Source organism: Suncus etruscus, chromosome 13, assembly GCF_024139225.1.
Source record: "Suncus etruscus isolate mSunEtr1 chromosome 13, mSunEtr1.pri.cur, whole genome shotgun sequence".
NCBI lineage: Eukaryota > Metazoa > Chordata > Mammalia > Eulipotyphla > Soricidae > Suncus > Suncus etruscus.
In genome coordinates, this window is record NC_064860.1 from 65,592,022 (window position 1) to 65,599,365 (window position 7,344).

Here is a 7,344-nt window from a genome sequence, read left to right on the forward strand (position 1 = left end):
ACAGGTAACCACAAAATATAAATAAGAAGAAATCTTAAACATAGAAGCAAAGTGCATAAAACAGTAACTTAAAAATAAATCAGCAAAAGTTCAATCATCCTCATTTTAAGCTTGGTCCAGTAATACTTTAACTGCTAAAAAAGAAAAGGAGCAAGGCCAACCACTCTAAGAAATTATTAAAAAATAAATCCCCTCTCAAAAATTTAACAGACACAAATTGTGAAGTATATATACTTTAACATTCCATAAAGACACATTTGCATATTATATAAATGTATGCTGTAATATAAAATAAAAAAACTACTTAGACTAAAAGAATCATACATCATATGCTGTTCTATACTTATTAAAGACCTTCTGTTTACAAAAATTTACAATAACTTATATAATTTCTTCCAAATCATATTTTAATAATCCATACAATTTAGTTGACTTTACAAATAGGTGTGCATTAAAGATTTTAATAAAATCATAGCATTTTTCTGTGTAAAATTTGCTTTGGAAAAGAAGACCGTTTTTTTCCGGTTCCTTCCTAGAGCTTTCCTGGTTACTTCTGCAGTTTTTCTTGATTTGTTCTTATTTCCATCAACTGGGCTTGCCACGGGAGAAATCAACTTAATTTTTATTGGAGGTGGCGACCAAGAACTTTCTTTTTCTGTGTTTTTGTTTGCTTGTTTGGATTTTGCAAACCTGGTCCTTTTCACTTTTTCCACAAGTTTGTACATATGAGTTGTGTTTTTTTCCCCTTAAAGTAGGTAAGAAAAATTGAGAGGATAAATCAGAAACCAATTCTTCCAGCTGTGCTAGAGTTGCTGGTTTTGTTTTGTTTTGTTTTGTTTGTTTGTTTGTTTTTTTGGTTTTTAGGTCACACCCCGCGGCTAAAAGGGATTACTCCTGGTTCTGCACTCAAAAATCGCTCCTGGCAGGCACCATATAGGGAACCATATGGGAGACCACATGGGATGCAGGGATTCGAACCACTGTCAGTGCTGGATAGGCCGCATGCAAGGCAAATGCCCTACCGCTGCGCTGCCTCTCTGGCCCTAGAGTTGCTGTATTTTTAGCTTTAGCTTTACTTGTAGGAGCAAGACTCATTTCATGTTTCAGAAAGGTTCAGCAATAAGATGTTTTTATTAGATCTAGTCCTTATGCTGTGTGAAGTTTCAGTTAAAGCAACTGTGGCAAAGATTTTCTTCCTGATTGCTTGGTTCTTTCTGTATGCATTCTTCAGATAATGATCTCCATGGATGTTTTTGGCTTTGATTTTCAATCCCTTTGTTAACTTTTTTCTTGGGGCTCATCACTGTCTCAAGTTTCACATTTGAAACTGACTTCTCTAAAGCTTGTTTTTCATCATGAATATTTTTCATTTTAGCTGAAGTGTTTTTTTATAGATCATCTTTGGAAGTCCTCTTTTGGGGACTTCTCTCTCCCTTATGAGCTACAGGTGTTACATCTTCAGGATTTATTTTTATTGGTAAACCATGTTTCCTAGGTGTACCTGACACAGCATCATTTATGATTTCAAAACTTTTTTGATTTCCTATAGAATTTTTTTTAATCTTTTAGAAAACCTCTTTGCAACTGGTGAATTATCTTTTTTCTTTTCTAAAAGAAGATTTAATTGCTGATTCCAAAGGCAAAGATAATTTTGACCCTTTTAATTCCCATCCTGGCATAATCAGTAACTCTAGTTGTATAGCATCAGAACATCCTGATGTGTCTGGACTCATTTTTCTTTTTTTTCCTCCTCTAGGAATAAAGGACTTTTGAGGTATTTGCTGATTTGGAGACATTCCTTTATCAGAAGAGGCACTTTCAGAAACCCCAGAAATTTCTTTTGTTTTCTTAGTAACAGAAAGCCCTGGTATTTTCTTTGCAGTAACATCTGCTGGCAATTCCTATTGTGCTGATTTCACGTTTAGATTTTGGACATGTGCTCTTGTACAAGTTTTAGAGGAAATTGTGTCACTGGCTGGGCTGGCACTTATTGAACTTGCTTCCTCAACAATCTTAGAGATAGATTTGACTAACTTGGTGAAACACATTACCTTTCAACTTACTACAAGTGTATTTTCATGTATAGACTGTGTCTGAAGTAATTCTTTTACTTCTTGTGTCTTTAATTGCATCGAATACATTTTCTGCAATTCCTACTTTAATTAATTAAGGCACATATGGTAATGTTTCCACCTTATGGGACTCTATACCACTGGCTGTGAAAGATGACAAACTTGCAACAGGTTCATAATTTATTGATACCACTGTGTACATGGATTTCCTCAACTGCTGAGTTAGTGTTTTTAGCTAACATATTAGAATCACTGGTCTCAACTTCTCCTTCTTCACTTTCTAATATCAAGGTAAAATTTATCTGAGCCATAAAATGTTTCCCATTTACTTCAGCAATGTCACAACAGAGTCTTTAATCTCAGGTAAAATCACACAATACTATTGTTCAATGGTATCAAAATTGTCTTGAAGCTTAAGAGTTACTGAGGGATACATCTCTTTAAATGAGAGAATTCTAGCATCTCCTAAAACTTGAATTTCAAGCTTTTCATGTTCAATCATATGAATTTCTTGAGTTTCAGGAAAAGTGTCAGATATTGGAAGCTTTTCTTCTGGCAAGTCCAGATTTTCTTTTAGAATATCAACTTCTATTTTTTGATCTTTAAAATTCAGTGCTATTTTTTGGTCAAGTTTATGCTCAGAGATAATAGGACTTTCAGAGTGAGCTAACAAGTCCTAAGTGTCCATTATCATCAAGGACATCGGCTACAGCTGGTTTAATAAATGGGAAGCAACTTTTAACATATACATCTAAAACTGGTACCTTAATCTTCAAAGAATTTTCTATTCATGGACTGATGGTACATAAGGAGAAGCTATATGTACCACCTTGGGAGGGGCTTCAATGATTTAATTTTTGAAATCCCACTTCTACAACCAAGAGCTCCTTTATTTCTGTATCTTGTGAAGCACCTATTTATCTTTCCAGTTCCAAAGCGTTTACTTTGGATTCAAACATATTTTATTTACCATCTTGGACTTGTTCAGTTACATCACAATTACTTCAATAGAAGAGCTCAAAGTCTTAAAGGCTGTAAACATATCTTCAAAGTCTTCTGGTGATGGTGCATCCTGCTATTCCAAGGTAGTCTAGTTTGTTCTGGTGAAAGCATTGCTGTTTTATTTGCTCACATCCAAATCTCCAAGCAATGGGATGACGTATCCTGTAGCCTTACATCCAATTCTTGATGGTATTTTTCTTGATAATCATGGAAAAAAGAGAACTTATCTTGGCTTTCAGCTATTCAGTTTCTGCTGGAATTTAATGGAGAGGTGCTATAACAAATGTTTTTGTTTTGTTGTCATCTGCAGCTCCACTTGTCTATTTTGTGGTTATGCCTTCTTCCATAAAAGAAATTCTAGTTTCTTTGAGCAAAAAGAAATAAAAAAAACTGTCCAGGAGACAAAGAGGGTGGTGCTAAAGGAGTTGTTTGAAAAAAAAATTACCTTAGAATAGATTAAGGAGTAAATTTGGCAACTCCAGAGGAAGTAACTGACATGGCCAAACTTTTAGCTTTCTTAGCCAGAAGAGGAGTTTCAAGTAAATGTGATTCTGAAGTTTTAGTACTTTACTGCCAAGCATCTTTTACATGTGAACCAACTGACAATGAATAAAATGCTAGGTACAAAGGAGATTTGGTGGGGCTTTGCTGAACCAAACACATATATTGAGAATGTTGGAGGATAGGATAAATAAACAAATCCAGCAGTCTAGAAATTTTTTGTGAGACTTGTAAAATTGATATTCCAAAGAAGGTCTCAGACAGCTCCGATTCTGGGAAAGAATATACTCAGGAGAAGATTCTTCTATTTAGGCCTGTTCTATAAAGAAATGATAGTTTTGAAGGGGAGGGGAGGGGAGGGGAGAAAAAAAAAAAAAAAAAAAAGAAATGATAGTTTTAAGTTCACTGCCCAAGCCTCTCCAACTTTAGACAACACATTATTGATGAAAACATATTTTGACAACACAGTTCGCTTTAGAGTTGGCTTTGGAAATGCTGATAATGGTCTGGGTCTAGAAACTTTTCAAAGAATGGATCTTGAGATGTTAGGAAGACTTAGCTCATTTAATTACTAATTTTAGCTGAACTCTAGGAAAAATTTTCACATATTGATCTAATATAAAATTTCAAGCCACAAATCTCTCTCTCTCTCTCTCTCTCTCTAACAAGGATGACAATCATTCATAAGATTAATCTTCAGAGTTGGTTCAGTTTCAAGGCAAGAATGTAATTGGCATGATGTAAGCGGTGAATTAAAAGGAATTCATGATTCTGAACACTATAACTAGACTGCAAAAATCTTACCAAACACTTCTGCTCAGTATCTGTGAATGATAACTTTAGCAAATCCCCCATTAAGCACATTTCCTGACAGACTTCATAAGCGTGCTTTAGTTTGTCCTTTATATTTAACCTAGTATAAAGTTGCTTCAATAAACTCCAGGCATCAACCATATACCTATTAAAAAATCAAAACAATAAGGTGAAGGCCAACATCACTATCTGTGTTCACTGTTGGCTTCATTGTCTGAATATAGCTGAGGGCTAGTCTGTGCTCACACTGACACATGAAGGTTTGAATAATCTTTGAATGTTCCCATAACACAGGTTTTACAGTGGCTGGGTGAAACAGAAATTCCAAAGCACTCTCATAGTGAGTATGATCTATCAGCCAAAATCCTTGAATCAGTTTAACATGGCTCCAGGAAATGGCAAAGACTATAGGAAATGATTCAATGGCAGTATTCATTTTGTTTGAAAAGAAATACATAATATCAAGTAGCAAATAGATGGTGACTGCATGTCTGCTTGCTTCAGTAACATTTATAGTAGGTGTAAGTCAAGCAATGAATGTAGACTTGTAGGAGGATATTTTCCAGTGCCTCCTTCATCTCATTTCCACAAATTCTCAATTCCATCTCCTAGCTGAGAAACCATTCCATCAATCATCAAGCACTCAGGATTCCATTTCCCTCTTGATAAATGCTCACACTTCTGTCGACAACTGTTGTAGTAGTTCTGAATTACAGGGTAGTTATAGCATAATCGTGATAACTGCATAGTATCATCTAAGCCCTCTGGTAAAAGTCCAGGATGACAGAACCAAAGAACCGTCTGTACATACTGACAGATGAATTGGGTGACTATACATTTATTGCTCAAGTTTATACGGCTTGTCTCAGTGATCTCTTGGGCTTTTGCTGCAAAACAGCTTAAAACTGTATTAAGGTTGCTAAGAAGCAAATGACAACATTGGAAAGACTATATAGTTTGTGAATCAATGAAACGGCATGAATCATCAAATAATGGTACACAGTCTGTCAAATTCCTCTTTTGTGACAACCACTTTATTCCATGTCCATTCAAGAACAACACACAAATTATTGCACAATTTGGCTGTTCTTGTGTTCACCTTTTGATACATCCAAACAAAAGTCCCAGAGAACTTGTTTGGACTGCTGCAGACCAGACAACTTCTAATCATTCTTCCTGACTTAAATTGGAAGGTTCGATATCAAGAAGTCTTAGTGAGAGAAGGTCAGTCACAAGACATTGTGACTATCACATATATTGTATATATGTGACTATATAACTATAAGGAATGACTTCAGTGAAAATGGCCCTAATTTCTTAAAAAAGTCAAAATCTTCTGACAGTCAGTACAAGTTATATAAATAACTCCTGAGTTTAACAAACAAGTAGCATCAACATTAAAAGTGCTTGGGTTAAAAAGCTACTAAGGAGGTGGAGGATATGAAGGAGGAAGTCATCGATTTAAACTTCTATCATGCACTAATATATCCAAGAGGTAATGTGAATCCAGACACCACAGTGCAAAATAAGAACAGTTATGCAGATATTGTCCTGATCTTAATGAATCAGGCATTTGTGCATGATACCAATGATTTATATTGAAAACCCCCAAATATACAGAAAGCTTTTTCTGTCCATACATACATACTTGTCAGGAGACAGAGCTTTCTATATACTCTGACATCCTAGTAGTTTAGTGTTAATCTGTCCACAGACTTCTTCATAACACTCCAACCCTTTATACAAGATATGTCCTGATGCCAAATATTTTCTATCGCCAAAGGCCAACTGTAGATAGTGCAAACTCAAAACAGCCCCTTCACTGCCTTCTGTAGACTAAACAACCCACAAATAAGGGCAAGTTCGAGATTCATTCTCAGGTTCTTGTAAAGTAAAAGTGTATATGGATACTCTTCCACTTTACAATTGTGTGTAATATTCACTTTTCATGCTTTTCATATTCCATATTGCTAAGTAGCCATCAGAAAAAACCTACAAGCGGTAGCACAAGTGGTAGGGCGTTTGCATTACACACAATAACCCAGGACAGACCGAAGTACAATTGCCCATAGTCCCATATGGTCCCCAAACCAGGAGCAATTTCTGAGTGCATAGCCAGGAGTAACCCTGAGCATCACAGGGTGTTGCCCAAAACCAAAACAAAACAAAAAGTAAAAAAGGACTTGAATTGACTGTTCCTGATGGGCTTACTAACACAGATGGCATCCTTCTTGCATAACACTTCTTCTGTTTTGGTTTTTGGTTTTTGGGTCACACCCGGCAGCGCTCAGGGGTTACTCCTGTGGCTCCACACAGAAATCGCTCCTGGCAGGCTCAGGGGACCATATGGGATGCCGGGATTCAAACCAATGACCCTTTGCATGAAAGCCAAACGCCTTACCTCCATGCTATCTCTCCAGCCCCTCTGATGTGTGGTACTTCAGCTGGAATACTAATCATAACTTCAAAATCGTCACATCTATTTCCCTCTAACTGCATCATCCAAACACAGGTCAAGAAGAATCTGTCCAACAGCAGCAACCACAGCAGCCACCCCCAAATAGCCACCACCCATTCATTTACCCCACTGATCTATATCTTTAAGCAGATAACCTCTGTCCTGTTAAGGAGTTTATTACTTCTAGTATGGATCACAAGTCAAGCAAGCAAGTTCATTTCTTCCTGGAGTGAATTTTTTTTACTAAGCACAGATTCTAATGTCACTTTATCTTTGCCAAGGGCCTGAAGAGTCATTTCTGGGAAATGCAGAGGCCCACTACTCACTCGTGCTATTAAGTCTCACAGAGTTCCACTAAGCAGAGTGGGACGCTGCTACCACCAAGAAGTCCTCAGGAGTACAAAACACGAGCGACACCTTTTGGGTCCAACCCAGCATTTCCTGGAGGAAGCAACAGCATTCTTGGAGCATGCACACCTCCACTGCGTGCCAGCCTTT

General features: G+C 36.8%; 1 pseudogene; it reads right to left on the reverse strand.

The window, feature by feature from the left end:
- Window positions 1–1,901: 1,901 nt before the first annotated feature.
- Window positions 1,902–6,963, reverse strand: LOC126025834 (protein ELYS-like; annotated as a pseudogene).
- Between the last annotated feature and the right edge of the window lie 381 nt (window positions 6,964–7,344).